The 20,379-nt window shown below is 48.3% G+C and overlaps 2 long non-coding RNA genes across 2 annotated transcripts; one reads left to right on the plus strand and one right to left on the minus strand.

Moving 5' to 3' along the window:
• Positions 1-8,934: 8,934 nt before the first annotated feature.
• LOC116476703 (uncharacterized) lies at positions 8,935-20,362 on the minus strand. Its single transcript, XR_004250261.1, has 4 exons — positions 20,211-20,362; positions 15,693-16,440; positions 12,953-13,362; positions 8,935-9,123 (listed from the first exon to the last, which is right to left on the minus strand). It is a non-coding gene; the product is annotated as an uncharacterized LOC116476703 (long non-coding RNA).
• On the plus strand, positions 12,742-13,743 carry LOC131380679 (uncharacterized). The gene is made up of 2 exons (XR_009208756.1): positions 12,742-12,819; positions 13,629-13,743. It is a non-coding gene; the product is annotated as an uncharacterized LOC131380679 (long non-coding RNA).
• Positions 20,363-20,379: the final 17 nt, after the last annotated feature.

A 20,379-nucleotide genomic window follows, 5' to 3' on the forward strand; every position in this document is an offset into this window, starting at 1 on the left:
TTCAAACTTCCGAGGCGTACAGCCCACACAGTCTGCTTTCTGTCTTCCTTCCCAGCCACTCTCTACCCTCCAGCCATGTTGAACTTCCAGTTCTCTAGGGCACCTTACTTCCGCCAGGACCAGCATTTTACACAAGCTGTTCCCTCTGCCTAAGATGCTGTTTACTACCCAAGTTCAATTCCTCCTTGGTTTTTTAAGTCATTTTAGACATTAACTTCACCAAAAAGCCATCCCTGATCCAACCTCCCTCCAGGCTGTGAGGTGCCTTCTCTGGGCTTCCACAATTCCCTGCTTCCTTCCAGCCTAGCATTGATCACACTTTTGTTTTTTGGTGGTGGTTTTTTTTTTTTTTTTTTTAGATGGAGTTTCGCTCTTGTTGCCCAGGCTGGAGTGTAATGGCGCGATCTTGGCTCACCACAACCTCTGCCTCCTGGGTTCAAGGGATTCTCCTGCCTTAGCCTCCTGAGTAGCTGGGATTATAGGCATGTGCCACCATACCCAGCTAATTTTTGTATTTTTAGTAGAGACTGGGTTTCTCCATGTTGGTCAGACTGGTCTCGAACTCCCAACCTCAGGTGATCTGTCTGCCTCTGCCTCCAGAAGTGTTGGGATTATAGGCGTGAGCCACCGCACCTGGCCTTGATCACACTTTTAAAATGTCTATGGCCTACACCAGACTGGGAGCCCTTCAGAGCCAAGGTTGGTCTGATTAAGCACTGATGTCCCCACTTCTCAGTGGCAAGGCTCCTGCTAGCTCCTACACTTTGGGGAGGGAGCAGGAGCTGGGTGTCAGGAGGCCCAGTCCATTTCCTTCCCTGGACTGCAGTCCCTCATCTGTATGATGGAGACTGAGGGCCCCTGGCTGATCCTCTAAGGACTGGGAGTAAAATTTTGGGGGTAGGGACAGAAGCTGAGCTCCAAGTCACCCTTATCAGTCTTCTATAGGCAACCCCAGACGGACATAAGACTGGGCTCTGCAACAGGCGTGATCTGGGCCATTCCAGCCAAAGGTCAATCCTCAGTAGCCAGCTGCAACTGGCCTGGCCCTGGACCCTGCCTGCCCATCCCACTACCCTCTCCTCCCCTGAGAGCCAGGAATAAAAAGGATCTTGGCTGGCCACACTTCTGGCGTGGGCTTAGGAACACGTGTGCAGACGTATGTGTATATCTATGGCTATGCTTCTGCAAGAACATCTACATGTGTGTATGGGCTTGTGTGAAAGCATGTACACACATGTGCATGAGTCTATGGGTGCATGTCTGGGCACTAGCGTGTGTGCTCCACAAGCATAGTCATGCAAGTATGCTCCTGTGCCCCCATGTGTCTGAGTGTGCGTGGCTATGGGTGTGACTCTGTGCATGTTTATCAGCAGGCATTGAGAGGAGAAAGGAGAGTCAGCCCCCTTCAGCCCTGCCAAACGATGACATCTGATTCTTTGGGATTCCCCTGACCCTGTTCCCTGCCCTCACACTCCAATGCTGTCATTTGAGTGACCAGATTCTGGCATCCAGTCTAGAGGGAACCTCACCTCTTCTCTCATCAATCCCATGCTTTGCAGGGAGATCTAGAATCCTGAAATAATCAGGATGAATCTAAGGGTGGCGAAGGGGACACTGGAATGCCCCACCAGATTCACTTTTATCATTCTGTGTACACCATTCTATTGGCTTTTCTTGCTAATCACCTGCCTATGCAACTCTCCTGGCTTGCCTTGTACTACCGAAGACACTTTTCCCCATGCATAGAGAGGATGGTAAATGTCTGGGAGTTACATTACCCCATTCTCCCCTCAGGTGACCCTCAGACTAAATGGCGAAAGGCACCTGCCTTGCTTTCCATTGGAACAAACTCTGGAGCAAAAGTCACCCCTTGGAGCTCCCCTGAGAGATCAGGCTGAGGTTGCACTGAACTCGAGTCACAAGCTTGCTTTGCTTTTCCCCTCCCCCTGCTTCCCCAACTCCCTCTTTAGTTTCTCTCGTGGGCATTTCCTTCACAAACCAATAATCTCAGGGTCGGCTTCCAGGGAACCAACCTAAGACAGAGAGGATGAGGCTAGAAGCCATGAAGCCTGACTCTCCCTGCACCACCAATGTACAAAGAGGACACTGAGGCTCAGAGAGGAGGTGTCTATCTACAGAGGCCCCCTCTTCGCATGCTCTACTTGCCTCCTTCATCTCCATCACCTACCTTACCACCACCTCCCCTGCAGGCCCCAGGTCCTCTCTGCAATGCCCTCAATATCCTTGGGTTAGAAAAGTTTCTTGAGCCTGCTTAGATCTCCCAATCCTGGGGGTGCCCCCTCATCTCTCCTTGGAGAGTGAAGCACTCACGATTGAAAAGCAAAACAAAAAAAAAAAAAGAGAGAAATAGAGAGAGAGATCTGAAGATGGGGATCAGCAAGGCAAGAATTCCTCTGCCAACGCCCCCTCACTGTCTCCAAGGGGGTACAACTGGGAGGCAAATGGGGTTCGGGTGTTAAGATCTCACTTCTCATTCTCAGATGAGGCTGTGTATGGTAGAAAAGGTACTGTTCTGGGAATTGAGAGACCTGGATTCCAACTTCAACTCTCTCCTCACCTGACTAAATAACTTTAAAGAAGTCAACCCTTCAGAGTTGAAACTTCAAGAGTTTCAAGAGTCAAAACATCTGAGTCAAAGCTTGGAAGAACTCCATTTCCATGTCTGTGGAACAGCAGCGGTGGAAGACAGAGAAGTGTAGCATTTCAGAGACAAGATTCCAGCCTCAAATTCACTTCCTAGGCACATGGCAATCTCTCCGAATACACAAATGAGTTACTAGCCCCGTCTGTGCCTTAGTTTCCTCATTTGTCAATGGAGATGATCGCAGGACTGACCTCATGGGTTGTTCTGAGGATTAAATGGGATACCGCATGTAGAGCCCTTTGCAGGTCCCCAGCACACAGCGAGCTTTAGATAGCTGGTGGCTATTTTTGCCCTTGTTATGAATCATTCCAGAGTTGTATAACTGGCTTGGTCCTGTGGCCTCACCAACTTGACACAACTTCTAGGCTCTGTAAAAGTCAAAGGACATTGCACAGAGGAGACAATGTCTGGCGGAAGGAGAGTTTAAAGGGCTTCCCTTCTCTCAGTCTCACCTGCCCTGCCTCTAATGCCTTTCCTGGCTTCAGAAAGAAGAAACAGATTCCCCAGGGGCTCCGGGCACACAGCTGGGCGCCCAGGTGAGCTAATCCGGGTGGGATGAGTGTGCAGCTCTAATCTGACGTGGTCTGCTGAATAGCACAGCCAAATCCTATTTCCTTTCCATTTAGTGAAGTGGATCGAAATAATGCAGGCGTAACCTTTTCCCACTTTCCCTGCCAGCATTCATTCAGAGAGGGTTTTGTTGTTGTTACTGATGTTGCTGTTTTTGTTTTATTGTGATTCTTCAGGTTAGAATATGTATTTATTTTGTAGTATTCCTTTAAAATTTTTGAAATTATGGTGAAATATAAGGAACATAAAATTTACCATTGGAACCATTTTTAAGTGTACAGTTCAATGGTGGTAAGCACATTCACATTGTTGGGTAACCATCACCACCATCCATCTCCAGAAAGCTCTTCATCTTGTAAAAGCAAAATTCCATTAAACAATAACTTCCCACCCCCTCCAACCCCCTTGTCTTTGCTCTTTTTTGTTGTTGATCTGTGCAAGAATTGGGTTTTGTAGTGTGATCTCTTTAATAAATATTCACCAATGGTTTCCTGACCTGGCACTGTACTAGGCCTGGAATGCAGGGGGTACTTGAGGCTTATCATCAGCTCTGAAGGTTTAGGATTCAATAAGACTGAAAAAATGGAGGAAATTATTTTTTCATGTATTAATTCAACAAAATGTTCTTGACCCTATCAGGCCCATGGGACCAGGAAACAGCAATGGAAGATAAACCCTCTCCCCACCCTGGAGGTACTCATGTCCAATGCCAGAGTAAAGGAGCTGGTGTGACCAGTGGCTATCTGGGCTTCCCCTCCCCATGCCTCTCTGCTTAGCCAAATCCTACCCCCACACTAGCAGAGGGAAGCACAAACTGCTATGGAAATGCAGGGGTGCAAACAACCCATTGCGTACCCATAGGTGTGCAGGAACTATGGAAGGCTGAGGGTGGAGAAGAGCTGAGAAAGGATTGATCAAAATTAAAAACATGTATGTTTGAAAGGACACTATCGAGAAATGTTAAAGATAACCCACAGAATGGGATAAAATATTTGTAAAGCATATATCTGATAAGGAACTGGTATCTACAATATATTAAGAAATCTTGCAACTCAAAAATAAAAAGACAACCTAATTAAAAAATGGACAAAGGATCTGACTAGACTCTTCTCCAAAGAAGATACATAAATGCCCAATAAACACATGAAAAAAATGCTAAACATTGGCCAGGCACAGTGGCTCACATCTGTAATCCCAGCACTCTGGGAGACCGAGGTAGGAAGATCACATGAAGCCAGGAGTTTGAGACCACCCTGAGCAACAAAGTGAGACCCCCATCCCTACACACACAAAAAAAGAAAAAAAATTAGCCCAGGGATGGTAGCGCATACCTTTAGTCCCAGCTACCCAGGAGGCTGAGGTGGGAGATCACTTGAGCCCAGGAAGTCAAGGCTGCAGTGAGCCATGATTATCTCACTGTACTCCAGCCTGGGTGACAAAGTGAGACCCTGTCTTTAAAAAAACCAAAAAAATTGCCCGATGTCATTAGTCATCAGAGAAATATGAATCAAAACTACAGAGAGACGCCACTTCATACCCACTAGAATGGCTAGAATAAAAAAGTCAGGTAATAACAAGTGTTGTCGAGGTTGTGGAGAAATTAGAACCCTCAAACACTACTGGTGGGAATGTAAAATGGTGCAAGCAATTTGAAAAATAGTCTGGAAGTTCTTCAAAAATTTAAGCATGTGGCCGGGCATGGTGGCTTACGCCTGTAATCCTAGCACTTTGGGAGGCCGAGGTGGGTGGATCACGAGGTCAAGAGATCGAGACCATCCTGGCTAACACAGTGAAACCCCGTCTCTACTAAAAATACAAAAAAATTAGCCGAGCATGGTGACGGGCACCTGTAGTCCCAGCTACTCGGGAGGCTGAGGCAGGAAAATGGCGTGAACCCGGGAGGCGGAGCTTGCAGTGAGCCAAGTTTGTGCCACTGCACTCCAGCCTGGGCAACAGAACGAGACTCCGTCTCAAAAAAAAAAAAAAAAAGTAAAAAAGTAATGAAGTACTGATACAGGGTACAATGAGGATGAACCTTGGAAACATGCCAAGAGAGAAATCAGAAAGAAAAGATCACATTTCACGATTCAGTTTAACCATTTCAAAATGTATAATTCAGTGGCATTAATTACATTTACAATGTTGCACAAATAATACCATCTCGTCTCAGAATTTTTTTTAATCCCCCCAACCATAAACCTCATACCTATTCTCCCTTCTCTCCAGGCCTTGGCAACTACAGAGTTTTTGGTGTGTTTTTGTTTTGCTTTTTTGAAATGAGGAAATGTTCTAAATTTGATTGTGGTGATGGTTGCACAACTCTGTAAACATACTAAAATCCATTGAATTGTATACTTTAAATTGCTGAATTGTGTGGTATATGCATTAAATCTCAATAAAGCTGTCACAAAAAAAAGAAAGAAAGAAACATTGAGAAGAATCCTCTGACATTCCAGTCTCTCCCCTCAGCACAAGTTAGCAGTGATCAACCACTAGAAAAATTTGCAAACATGGCAACAACAAAACCCAAACCTAGCTCAACTCTGACTAGATCAGCTCAAAAACCACACTGTCTAAGAGAAAAAGAGGCATGCCTCTTTTTCTCTTAGAAATATACATGATATTTGAAATTCCATCAAAAAACAGGTGATACTCACACACACACAAATATCCATTATCAAGAAATAAAACACACAGAAGAACCAGACTGAAAGAAGAGTGAAACCATAAGATGTTGGGGCCAGGCGCGGTGGCTCACGCCTGTAATCCCAGCACTTTGGGAGGCCGAGGCAGGTGGATCACCTGAGGTCAGGAGTTCGAGACCAGCCTGACCAACATGGTGAAACCCCGACTCTACTAAAAATACAAAATTAGCTGGGCATGGTGGCGTGTGCCTGTAATTCCCAGCTACTTGGGAGGCTGAGGCAGGAGAATAGCTTGAACCCAGGAGGTGGTGGTTGCAGTGAGCCGAGATCGCACCATTGCACTCCAGCTTGGGCAACAAGAGCAAAACTCCGACTCAAAAAAAGAAAAAAAAAAAAAAAGATGTTAGAAGTGTAACACAGAGGTTTTAAAATAACTATGATTAATAAGTGAAAGGATCCATGGAAAAGACAGACAACCTGAATGAACAGATGGGGAATTTTAGCAGAGAGATGAAAACTATATTTTAAAAAAAGTCAAATGAAGTGCTAGAAATAAAAAACAACAAATCAAAGATCAAGTAGTCCTTCGATGTGCTCAGCAACACAGAGATAAAAAAGTGTGTGTATTGGACACAGGGAGGGGAACAACACACACCAGAGCCTGTTAGGGGTTGGGGATGAGGGGAGGGAAGTTAGAGGACAGGTCAGTAGGTGCAACAAACCACCATGGCACACATGTACCTATGTAACAAACCTGCACATTCTGCATATGTATCCCATTTTTTGTTTTTATAATAAATTTTTTAAAAAAGCAAAATGGAAAGAGTATGTATGAGTTGGGGGGCATGGCAGGAAACAGAGCATCTAAGACCTGTAGAACAATATCAGTCTAAATATGTGTGTAATTGCAGTTCTAGAAGGAAAAAGAGAGAAGAAAAAAGAGAGAAAGTTCAAAGAGACAATGGCCGAGAATTTTCCAAATTTAATAAAAGACAACAAATCACAGATCCAAGAATTCCAGAGAGCCCCAAGCAGGATAAATACAAAATATATACCCACCTAGATATAAAAACCACCAAACAACAAAATTGAAAAATAAAGATTTTTAAGACAAAGCTTAAGAGAATTAATTGCCAGCAGACCCACACAACCAGAAATGTTAAAGGAAATTATTTAGGTATAATACCAGATGGAAATTCAGATTTACACAAAGAGATAAAGAGTGCTGGAAACTGCAAAAGAAAACAAAGTTCGGGTGTGGTGGCTCACGCCTGTAATCCTAGCACTGCCGAGGCGGGCAGATCCCCTGAAGTCAGGAGTTTGAGACAAGCCTGGCCAACAGAGCGAAACCCCGTCTCTACTAAAAATACAAAAAAATTAGCTGGGGCCGGGCGCGGTGGCTCACGCTTGTAATCCCAGCACTTTGGGAGGCCGAGGCGGGTGGATCACGAGGTCAGGAGATCGAGACCACGATGAAACCCCATCTCTACTAAAAATACAAAAAATTAGCCGGGCGTGGTGGCGGGCGCCTGTAGTCCCAGCTACTCGGAGAGGCTGAGGCAGGAGAATGGCGTGAACCCGGGAGGCGGAGCTTGCAGTGAGCCGAGATTGCGCCACTGCACTCCAGCCTGGGTGAGAGAGCGAGACTCCGTCTCAAAAAAAAAAAAAAAAAAAAAAAAAAATTAGCTGGGTGTGGTGGCGCATGCCTGTAATCCCAGCTACTTAGGAGGCTGAGGCAGGAGAACTGCTTGAACCCGGGAGGCAGAGGTTGCAGTGAGCCAAGATTGTGCCACTGCACTCCAGCATGGGCGGACAGAGTGAGACTCCCTCCCAAAAAAAAAAAAAAAAAAGGAAGAAAGAAAGAAAAAGAAAAAATAAAAATAATAAAAAAGATTCGAATCAATAATCTAAACTTAAGAAAAAGGGCAAAATATAGCCAAAGCAAATGGAAGGTATAAAGATAAAAGCAGAAGTAAATGAAATTGAAAACAGATAAACAGATACATACAGAAAATCATTGAAACCAAAGGGTTTTAATGAAATAGATAAAATGGATAAATCTCTAGTCAGATGGGTCAAGAAAAAAGTAAAGACACAAATTACCAATACCAGGAATGAAAAGGAGATATCACTAAAGCTCCTACATATATTATAAGAATAACCAGTGACTATTATGAACAACTTTATGCTAATATATTTGATATCTTATGAAATGTCCTAATGGAGGCCCTCAGAAACAGCCAAGTCGTTTCTTCCACATCTGTGCCCGGTCTAATTGTGAGGTTTGGGGCAGCCATGAAGGGAAGGGCTACACAGTGTTCAAACTGCCGTGGGGATCAAGCCTTCAGCCCTAAGTGGATGGGGTTAGCCTGGCAGAGGCCACACTGTGCTAACTGACCAGGTTCAAAATCTCAAGTTTATCTCAGGTCTGAGCCTGTTTCTCAACATCAGGTACACAAGAAATGGTGGCCATGGACTTAATTCTGGAGATTGCCCAATGGCAGTGTTGGAAAACCCCCACATTTAGGCTTTTCTGTCCAAGCCACGTTGGACACCATCTGACACAGGGCTCTCTCTCTCCTCATCACCCCACCACTCCACCCGTTCTTCCATTCAAGCCCAGGTAAATAGAATAAGAACAAGCAAGGGCTTTGATATCAAAATAACCAAGATTCAAGTCCCTGCTCTTCCTCTAACTAGCTACCACTTCTCTAAGCCTCAGTTTACTCATTTATATTTTAATGTTGTGAACTCACAACTCCAAGATTGCTGTAGAGGTTAAATAACAAGATGCATGTATACTGTTATGAACAAGGTCAGGGCTAAATTCCTATCAGTCTCTGGTCTCTTCCCAACTCCAATGCAGATTACTCCCTCCTCTCAATTTGACCTTGAACTTCAGAAGCTCCAGGAAGCCAGGGACTGGGTCTGTTTTCTTCTCACCATCGTATCTCTAATACCTACACAGGTCTTGCAAGGCAAAGAGCATGTATATAATAACTATGTTAAATGAATGAGTGAATGAATAAATGGACGAATGAACGACAACAGTCATTCTAGGTACCATGAGATTTAATACTGGATGCCACAGTGTATTTTCCAAGTTCCCAGAGTGCACATGATTGCAGAGGCAGGAATGGGCAATAAGATGGATAAGATCCAGTCTTTACCCTTGAGGAACCCATAAATGTTTTCTGGTGACTTCCTTGTGCCAGATCTGCTCAGAATCAGCTTTGTCCCTGCCTACCGTCAGGTGGAGAGGGAGGAATGTAGACAGATACGTTATTGGACGTGGCTCACGCCTATAATCCCAGCATTCCAGGAGGCAAAGGTGGGCAGATAACTTGAGGTCAAGAGTTCGAGACCAGCTTGGCCAACATGGTGAAACCCCATTTTTGTACTAAAAATACAAAAAAAAAATTACCAGGTGTCCCAGCTACTCGGGAGGCTGAGGCACGAGAATCACTTGAACCCAGGGGGCAGAGGTTGTAGTGAATTGAGATTGCACCACTGCACTCTAGCCTGGGTGACAGAGCAAGACTCCATCTCAAATATATATATATTTAAAACAAACTGTTTGCTTCTCCAAAATGTGGCTTCTCCAAGCTGTGAACTTCTAGCAGGGAAGGACTCTACTCCCAAATTTCTAGCCCAAACCCCAGTGTTAAAGTTTTTGTTTGTTTGTTTGTTTGCTTGTTTGTTTTTGTGCAGCAAGCAGCAGAAGTGCTAAAGTTTAAGTGAAAGTTTTAAAAAGGGGTATGTGTGGTTCTAAAGAAGGCTTCTTGGAGGAAGATGCATCAAGACAGGACAGATGGACAGGGTGTAAAAAAGGGGGAGCTTGGGGAACGGCTTGAGTTCAAGAGCACAGTGTGGGCAGGGACCCGGAGGTGGAAAAGCACGTTCAGGGGCACAGCAAGTGACCTGATGGGCCTAGGGAGCTGGACCCACATCAGAGCACAGTGGGGGGAGAGGAGTGGAGGCGGTTGGAAAGAGTGGCAAGAGCAGAATGATGTGAGGCCTTGAATGCCAAGTTAAGGAGCTGGGGCCTCATCCTAAGAGCTATGGGGAACCACGAGAAACAATGGTTGGGTTCTGTGTTCCAAAGCTTATTCTGGGAATCTGGAGACAGGGGACCAGTGAAGAGGGTAGTACAGCTGTCTGTGCAAGGTGGCATGGCCCAAGGCAGAAGAGAGAGGGAGAGAACTGTTTCCTGGTTGTTGGGCATGGAGGTATCAGTGTGAATGTTTTTATATGTGTCCATGAGCACAAGCAATCTTTCTCAGAGAGTCAGCCTATTAAAAAAAAACCCAACCCTATTCAATTTCATGACCCAGCATACTCAGCAGCCTGGGGGAGGCCAAAGTTACCAAAGAAAGAGGCTGAGAGACATTCAGTCAAAACCTGACTTTATAGTTCTTCCTCATCAACACCATCCTGCAGATTCACATTCTTCTACAGGCTTTCAGGGTGTTTTAATCCCAGTTATCTCATCCAAAATATTTGCTTTTCCGCCTTTCTTTGTGTTTCCTGTATGCCTCATATCCGCATCCTTGTTCAGGTCACTTATCAAAAAAAAAAAAAAATCCATAAGGCCAGGCTGAGGTGGAGCCTGGAGTGACCAGGAAACTTCACTCTAGAATGAACTCCTACCTGAGGCAGCTCCTCCTCCCTAGTAGGGCCCACACTGGCCTGATGGTCACCTCCCTGCTCAGGTCTCTGCTGATACCATAGACCTAGTCCTAGGCCAGTTTGGGAATCTAGAGAGGCCACTGGAAAGAAAACTGATCCTCATCAACACCATCCTGCAGATTCACATTCTTCTACAGGCTTTCAGGGTGTTTTAATCCCAGTTACCACCCCTCCTCGGTGACTCAATCATAGCTCCTGATAACTCAGGGTTTTGTTTTTTTGTTTGTTTGTTTGTTTTTTCTCTTGAGGGCCACAGAGCATCTTTTATAGAATGCAGTTTATACAACTGACCTCAGAATATGGCCAGGATTTTGCAGCTATTATAGAGCATGGTCTCTGGAGCGAGACCATCTCAGCTTAAATCCTGGCTCTGCCACTTCCTTTTTTTTTTTTTTTTTTTTTTTGAGACGGAATCTCGCTCTGTGGCCCAGGCTGGAGTGCAGTGGCGCGATCTCGGCTCACTGCAAGCTCCGCCTCCCGGGTTCACGCCATTCTCCTGCCTCAGCCTCTCTGAGTAGCTGGGACTACAGGCGCCCGCCACCACGCCCGGCTAATTTTTTTGTGTTTTTAGTAGAGACGGGGTTTCACCGTGGTCTTGATCTCCTGACCTCGTGATCCGCCCGCCTCGGCCTCCCAAAGTGCTGGGATTACAAGCGTGAGCCACCACGCCCGGCCCTGGGGCAATTTTTTTTAACCTCTTTGTGTCTCAATTTCTCCATCTGAAAAATGGACTCTTATAGTATCTACTCCAAAGGGTTGTTGTGAGGCTTAACTAAATCCACCCATGTAAGCTAGTAACTGGCAGACAGTAAATACTCACTGAAGATTAACACCTGTTATATTGCCTGTTATAGTTCATGAAAACTGTTGCTTCTCCTTTTGGAAAAATCAGGATGGCACTAGCCCACCTCCAGTCTCCCAGCACTTCTCCAGCTGAACAGCATTTCCTAGAGATTACAGATTCTGTAATCTGCAGGTTCTCTGAGATGCAGTTGGAGCAATTTAATACAGCAGAGCAGTCCCATGCTCCACTGTAGTCTCACTGCAAAGCAGTTCAGCAGCAGTTCTCAAAATGTGGGCTTCAAACTAGCAGTAATCAGCATGTCCTGGGAACTTGTTAGAAATGCATATTCTCAGCCTCACTCCAGAACCTACTGAATCAGAAACTCTGGGGGTGGAACCCAGAAAGCTATATTTTAACCAGCCCTCTGCTGATGTTTGAAAACTGCCACAACATAGTATAGCACAGTGGTTTATTTATGTAGATATGACGCAGTTCATTGCCCACTCCTTCTCCACAAATTGTGTTCCTGATTCCCCCAGAACCCTCTTTTACTGACATCTCTAACTTCCTCCCTGTATTACTGTTGTCCGTGCTCAAAAGTGCTCAATCCTCCCTGGATTGCAGGTTCCCTGAGAGCAGTGTTGGGTCTTACACATCTCTGCACTGGGCAGCCCAGGGCCTGCCACAGGGACCTTTGGTTAGGAAAGACATGCTGAGTCAAGCGTGCAACATTTCCAGTTTCCTCTGACTAAGGCTACTATTACTGAGCCTCTGCTCCTTCCAGGACACTTGCTCATACTGCATTTTCCTTTGTGAATTGTGGTCATCTCCTATGCTAAGATGCCTGGTTCTTTGTCATTTCTAGTGCCCTCCAGTTCCACTGCCTTCTCAGGCATTTTACTCTTCTCCCTCCCTTTATGTTTGTTCAAAGCCCTTTGGAGAAGATGTCAGAGCTCCAGGCAAACCTGTCCTCCTAATCCTTATTTTCAATCATAATACTTCTACTGGTAACAATTTGTCAAGTACTATATGCCAGGCCCTGTCCTGGGCATTTTACATTCATTCATTCATTCACTTAGAGACAGGGTGTTGCTCTGTTGCCCAGGCTGCAGTGCAGTGACACGATCATAGCTCACAGTGGCCTCTAACTCCTGCACTCAAGCAATCCTCCCCTCCCCCCACCTCGGCCTCCTACGTAGCTGGGACTACAGACACATGCCACCATGCCTAGGTAATTTTTTTTTTTTGGTAGAGATGGGGTCTGTCTGTGTTGCCCAGGCTGGTCTTCAACTCCTGGGCTCAACTGATCCTCATGCCTCAGCCTCCCAAAGTATTGAGATTACAGGCATGAGCCACTGTGTCCATATGGCACTTTACATTTATTATTTTAGTCTTTACAACAACCCTAGGAGGAAGATACTTATTCCCATTTGGATGGAGCACAGGGTAACTGAGGCTCAAACACAGTAAGCAACATTAACATGTGGCAAGGTGGGGGCTTATTCAGTCTGGGGCCAAGTCAGGGTCTGGGGTGGATGGACCAGGAGAAGTGCCTTGTCTAGACATATGTATTCATATAAAAATGATCCACCAACAAACCTGTCCAGTGCCCCTGCTCAGGAAGATGGGTCTGACCAGGTGCCAGCCCACCAGGGTGCCTTTCCACAGTGTGCGGGGGGCATCTGCCTGAATGCCTGTCTTCAGTGCATCCCCCAGCCCCGCACTTGCTATTCTGTGCAGCGGGAGTTTCAAACTGTGTTCCACAGAGCCCTGGAGATAGGGTGTGTGGGCTGGGCAACTGAGAGACAAACCCTGAGGAACTGTGGGACCACCCCAGCAGCCTGTCATCCCTGTCACTTCTTGGGCTCTCAAGGTTGCATTTGAAGAAATGGTTTCAGCCGGGCGCGGTAGCTCATGCCTGTAATTCCAGCATTTTGGGAGGCTGAGATGGGCAGATCACGAGGTCAGGAGCTTGAGACCATCTTGGCTAACATGCCGAAACCCTGCCTCTAAAAATACAAAAAAAATTAGCTGGGTGTGGTGGCGGGCGCCTGTAGTCCCATCTACTTTGGAGGCTGAGGCAGGAGAATGGTGTGAACCCAGGAGGTGGAGCTTGTAGTGAGCCAAGATTGTGCCACTGCACTCCAACCTGGGCGACAGATCGAGACTCCGTCTCAAAAAAAAAGAAAAAAAGAAATGGTTTCACTGCTTTTAAAAAGCTAGAAACTACTGCTGAATAATAATTGTCATTTTAGGTGTCTGTTTCTTCCCCCAGAATGCCCCTGAGGAGCAAGAACTGTACCCACAGCACCCAGCACAAGGATGGGGGGTCTCAGGAAAGGTCGGCCAGATAGAAGGGCAGATGAGAAATAAATGTACTGAGAGCTGTCTGTGTAATATCCCCTCCCCCACCCTCACCCCACCCCCCAATTCCTGCAGGGAAAAGGCCTTGAAAGAGTTGAGTAAGAAACGAGCGGGCAGAATGATGCAAGGGGAGCTGTCTGTACACATTGCAACAGAAGTTTCTAAAACAAGCCTGGGGCTGCTCCCAAGGGTCTCAGCCCTGCCCTATTCCTCTACTGTCATCCAGACCTGTCACACAAGATAGGGCCAAAGGTCATTACCAAGCTCTGCTAAGGCCTGACCTTAGAGCTGGGAGGTCTGTGCTCTTGGGTTCTGGTTTGAAACCTGGAGCCATCTTCAATCACCCCCTTCCTTCCTTTCAGCCCTACATCCATGCTATCAAGTCCTAGAGACTCTAAAGCTTCAGCATCTCTCAAAACCACCCTTGCTTCTCTTTTGCCTTGCCACCCCTTCAGTTCAGGCTGTGTCGTCATTATCTCTCTCCTTCCTCTCACCTGCCTCCCTCCCTTCCATCCAATATCATCCAGGTCCCTCCTGTAGGCCAGGCCCAGTGTTGGGCCCTGGGACACAGAAAGGACTCTGATTCTGCTTGGCCCTCAAGGATCCTCTCCAGAAAGAATCAGCTGTATAAACATTAAGAGTTTCAGATGCTCTGAAAGAGGGAAGCTGGAAGTCAGATGCTAGCACAGAGGTGGGGAGGGTCGTTGTAGGGCCACACACTGTCCACCTTCCATTATGCCCAGCCCCACTCCACCTTTCTCCACTCACACTCCCCTTAGATATTCTGTGTGACATCTGTAGGCTGCCTTACCCTCTGGTCAATTAGAAGTTCTGGCAGGCCAGGTGCGGTGGTACCTGTAATCCCAGCACTTTGGGAGGCCGAGGTGGGTGGATCACCTGAGGTCGGGAGTTCAAGACCAACTTGGCCAACATGGGGAAAATCCACCTCTACTAAAATTACAAAAATTAGCCAGACATGATGGTATGTGCCTGTAGTCCCAGCTACTCAGGAGGCTGAGGCAGGAGAATCGCTTGAACCCAGGAGGTGGAGGTTGCAGTGAGCTGAGATTGCGCCACTGCACTCCAGCCTGGGCAACAGAGCAAGACTCTATCTCAAAAAAAAAAAAAAATAGTTCTGGCAGAAGACAAGGACCTGGGTTGGAGACAACCCAGGTCCCTGTGGGTTGTCTGTGCCTCTTCAGCAAAGGCCACAGCTTCCATGTGGCAGCCCTCTCCACTCAGCCCCCATTGCACCTGCAGTGTCCTCCTCTTAGTTCTTCAGGCCAGACCCCCTATGAGGTGACTAGTCCTGGGCTACCGCACCATCCCTTGAGTTTTCTCTATAGCCTGCTTACATCTTTGCAAACAGTCTTTGTATTAAACTGTCCTCAAATTACCCAGTTTGGGTGGGCTGTTTCCCATAGGGACACTGACTAATATAAGGCAGAGGTAGTTAGGAAGGGTGCCATGGAGATGACAGTTAAAGATGTTCTTGCCTGGACAATGATCTTTCTAAAGCATAAAACTCCTGCTAAAAACCTCTATGGCTCCCCATTGCCCTGAGAATAAAGTCCAGACTCTGTAGCCTGCTACCCAAGACTATATACCATCAGGCCCCTGACCACCAAGCAGCAGCAACATGTGGGGAAGTCACCAGGAAGAGGGACAGTAGGGGGCTTGGACATGGGAGGCAAAGACTTCCAAGAGGAGTGCAGCCATGCCACACAGTTGCTCTGGCTGGCAAATTCCTGTGAGTAAGGAGGCGGGTGAGTTTCTAGGTTAGAGGGCCATGCCAGGCTGCCTCTGCTTGCCAGAACCCTGCCCGCCTACTCTCCAAGTGAGTTGAGCACTGAAAGGAGTTTAACCTCAATGGGCCCTAGCCTTGAGGCATGAGAACTGGTTACATCCCAACCCCATCTGGCAAGCTATTGGATTCCCTGAGCTTTCATTTTGCCAACTGCAAAATGGGACTAACCTCCCAGGGCTTTGGAGGCAATGGATGGGAATTTGCTTTCATCCAGTAGTTCTGCTGTTACAGGTGCTCCCTCTCCCAGCCTTGGGAGGCAGGAAAAGCATACAGGTTTGAGGCCCCGGAAGACTTGGTGTGAATCTCAGCTTTACTACTTACTCCCTGTGTGATCCAGGACAAGTCACTTTACTTCCCTGCACCCCATGTGCAAATGGGTGGGGGTGATCACCCCTTGTGTGGTGGCTGTGAGGACTGGGCAAGCTCACACAAGCCAGGGCCTAGCACAGAGCAGAGAGCTTGGTACACGTTTGTTTCTGTCTTTCTACCTGTGCCTCTCTTAGGGCAAGTGTCCTCTCTGCCTTATAGGCTGGCCACTTACCCTCCTCATGTGTGCGATGGAGGAGCTAAGAGTGGTAACACTGAAGCATATCTCAGAGGTGCATGCGTCAAACCTCTCACAAGCTACAAAGCTGCACGTGTAATCCCCAATGGCAGTACAACACTGGTGATTGAAGTGGGTGATGAGCCATCCTTGTGGATGCCTCTCTGCTCACACCCCTCCTTTGGTCCATCCCCCAACAGGATGAAGTCCAAGCTTCTTGGTGGGACCACAAAGCCTACCCTGGTCAAGCCCTTCTTGGAGGCATGACTTGGCCAATCTCTGATTTTCCCAATATACCCATGGGTTGAGAGATGATGAAGGAAAGGTAGCCAGCTCCTAGAACACATTCTCACAGCTTTTTTGCTCACACACCTGCAGGAAGGTCAGGGCTGGTCATCATAGGAGTCTAGGAATGTCAAGAAGCATGGGAGGGGGCCAGGAGAAGTCAGAGTCTGGTGTGAGCCCCCCTTGCCCCACCTCACACAGGGGAAAACAGTCCCAGGACACAGGAAGCTGCCATGAAACTTCCTTTCCGGGCTACTCTAAGTTTGGGTCTGGTTTTCATTCCAAATCCAATTTGGACCAAGCTGTTTAAGTAGTACCCATGGGCATGGCGGCTGGAGGCCAAGGGGAAGGAGTGTTCTAGAAGTTGGGATGCCAGGGGCTGCTTGCTCTGTGAGGTGGCACAGAAGTAAGCAATTGTGCCTGTCAGCCCTTGGACTCACCTCTGCGTCCTCTCACAGATGTTCCCACATGGGAAGGGCCCAAGCTGGGGATCAGATTTTATGGCCCTATTCCCCAAGCACCCACCTCCACACCACCAACCCAGCTTATCTTCCTTTTTTTTTTTTTTTTTTTTTTTTTGAGTCTTGCTCTCTCGTCCAGGCTACCAGGCTGGAGTGCAGTGGCACAATCTCGGCTCACTGAAAGCTCCACCTCCCGGGTTCACACCATTCTCCTGCCTCAGCCTCCTGAGTGGCTGGGACTACAGGCACCCGCCACTACGCCTGGCTAATTTTGTATTTTTAGTAGAGAGGGGGTTTCACCGTGTTAGCCAGGATGGTCTCGATCTACTGACCTCCTAATCTGCCCGCCTCGGCCTCCCAAAGTGCTGGGATTACAGGTGTGAGCCACCGCGCCGGGCCCCAGCTTATCTTTCTAACCTACCAATCCAATCAAGGTGCATCTCTGCTCACACCCCTCCTTTGGTCCATCCCCCCACAGGATGAAGTCCAAGCTTCCTGGCAGGACCCACAAGGCTGTTCAGATCTGGGCCCTGTCAACCTCTCCAGCCTCATTTCCTACCCCTCTTCTGCCCGTATCTTTCTTTCAGCCACACCAGGGTGCTCACAGGGTTCCCATCTCCAGGCCTTTGTCCATGCTGTACCCTCTGCCTGACACCTTTCCCCTTTCCCCCTGCCTCACAGAATCAGACTTCTCATCTTAGGTCCGCAGCAATATAACTTCTTCTTGACCTTCCCAATTTACCATTCCCTCCACTTCCTCTATGACTCTACTGTACTTTTTCAGAGGGCAATCCACCTTGGACTAAGCATCTATGCTGAGCGAGGCCCACACTGGGACATAGAGTGATGAGGTTCCTGCCCTTGGGAAACGCCTTGCCCCGTGGAGAGGCAGGCAGACAGTGACAGCACACGGGGAAAGGCCAAACTTGGCATAGCCTTCCATGTTACCCTGTGCCACAGGCTGGCTGTGTAGGGATCATTGGCTTCAGGACACCATCTCTTTTTTTTTTTTTTTTGAGACGGAGTCTCGCTCTGTCGCCCAGGCTGGAGTGCAGTGGCGCGCTCTCGGCTCACTGCAAGCTCCGCCTCCCGGGTTCACGCCATTCTCCTGTCTCAGCCTCTCCGAGTAGCTGGGACTACAGGCGCCCGCCACCACGCCCGGCTAATTTTTTTTGTATTTTTAGTAGAGACGGGGTTTCACCGTGGTCTCGATCTCCTGACCTCGTGATCCGCCCGCCTCGGCCTCCCAAGGTGCTGGGATTACAAGCGTGAGCCACCGCGCCCGTCCTCAGGACACCATCTCTTGATTGGGTCTCCTTGAAGCCAGGGACTAAGTCCGATTACCCTCTGTGTCCTAACCAGGGTCGGGCCCAGAGAAGGTGCATAGCAGAAATGTGCTGAAGTAGATGAACGTGGGATCCGAATGTTTCAAATAGGCCTTGGTAACCCCAAATCTTGCCATTTAAGACAATGATCTCTTACATTACAGCACAGTGATAACACTCTTTCACATGCTGTGATTTCACTTTATCCTCAAATATTCAAGTGAAATCAGCAAAACAGAAACTGTCACCTCCATTTCATAATGCAGAAACAGAAACCTAGACAAGATAGCGATACTGACTTGCCCAAGGTGAGTGGGTGGGCCATGAGTTCCAGCCCAGGCCTCCTCCACAGGAGACCCTTCTGGAGCAGGCACAAGCCACAGACTGACCTGGGATCTTCCAGGCCAGCAGTAGTCTTGCCTCCAAGAGCACCCTCTCTGAGGAGAGGATGCCAGGATTTACTGGCACCTTCGGTATCCTCCTGGCTTCACTCCTCTTTGCCCAAAAATAAACCACACCTGTTTCTACCTCCCAGCCTTTGCACATACCAGTCCCCATGTCTCCCCCCATCCCCCACATGTGGCATGCCACTAGCCTACCCTCAGTTTTCTAAAAGGCACTAAGATCTTTCCAGCCTCACGGCCTCACCACATGCTGGGAGCTCTGCCTAGAATGCTTTTCTTTCTACTCTTGGCCAATTCGGGCCTTGGGGCCCAGTGACATGGTTGAGAGATTTACCCCTGTGGCCTTGAGAGGGCTGAACAAATGGAAGCGTCTCTAGGTTGCACCAGAGGCATCTATTACCTGCTGCCCTGTGCCTGTAACTTCTGTCATTCTCCTCTCCCCCTGTGAGAACATGTAAAGACCACAAAGGCAGGGAATTCCTCTCCTCTTAGGCGTGACCCCACCGCTAGCTCGCTTCAGCTATGCCTAAGAAATCTGTCTTATCACTGACATGTTTGTTGTCCCCACTCGTTCCCTGAGCCTCCCATCCAACAAGTCGCTCCACCACATGCTGGTGGATCTCGCTTCCTGTGCTCTTCCCTAGATCAGGCCTTCCCTCCATTCCCTCTACCACTGCCGTGCCTTGAGGCTCACCCTCTCTCACACGGATCCCCTCCTCCCCCCGCCGCACAGCCTCCCCACTGCCCTCTTGGCTTATAGCCTCCCCTGTCCATTTCCCATACCATGGCTAAGGACACTTAAAACCCACCTGACCAGTCATTTCCCTACTGAAGCTCTCCCAAGACCCAGCTCCCCCCCAATATCTCAAGAGTGGCACTCCCAAGACTCTCTCAGTTCAAGCACCCGCGCCTCTCACTTCAGCCTCATTTTCCACAGTTGCCTGGGCTCCAGCCACTCCAGGGCCCCCAGCCCTGCCCCAAACATGCTGGCTTTTCTAACGCTTTATGCCTATCTTTCTGGTTTGCCCTCACACCCTCCATCTGCAAAATTCCTATTCATTAACGGGCAAACCATTCTGGAATGCTTTCTATGTGCCAGACACTACCTAGGCTCTTTTTGTACCTTATCTCATTTACTTCTCAAAGTACTTCACAAAAATAATTATTATTATTCCCATTTTACAGATATGGAAACTGAGGCTCAAGAGAGGCAGGGCAAGAACTGGACTCCTAGTCTGATTCCAAACCTGCTGTGCACCAACCTCTCTGGGAAGTGCACCAGCGCCCCCACTCCCCCAGTCCAGGGCAGAGTCTTCTCTACTCTGTGGTTCCATAGCCCCCTGGTTTCTCGCTTGTCCTGGCCGTTGTCACCAGTGACTGTGTGCGGCTGTCTCTGCTGCCCCCCAGCGTGAGCATCCCAAGGGCAGAACCTGGGCTGATCTGGCTGGGTCCTAAAGAGATGGAAAGCCAGAAGCAGTTTGGGTGGTTGAGATACCCAGCCCTAACCGAACTAATCCTGATACCAGTGACCAAAAGCGGGACCTTCGCATCTTTGCTGCCAAAGGACAGCCCCGCCAAAAGAGCAAAGGCCCGACCCCCTGCACGCCCTCTGCCTGCACCGCACGTGCTTGGTTTTCCCCGCCCAGGTACTGGCCGCCGGGCCGTACCAATCTCCGCGGGGGAGCGCCCGGGGTCGGACTGAGGAAGCGAGGGGAATAACCGGGCGCGCCCCTTGGACGGAGGGCTCAGAGCTGCTCTCCTCTCACTCATTCCCCGGATCCGCGCGGAGCAGGCTGCTGGCCAGCCCCGGGCCAGCGCCGAGCAGAGCCTCAGGTG

This window comes from Hylobates moloch, unplaced genomic scaffold, assembly GCF_009828535.3.
Source record: "Hylobates moloch isolate HMO894 unplaced genomic scaffold, HMol_V3 SCAFFOLD_11, whole genome shotgun sequence".
NCBI classification, from domain to species: domain Eukaryota; kingdom Metazoa; phylum Chordata; class Mammalia; order Primates; family Hylobatidae; genus Hylobates; species Hylobates moloch.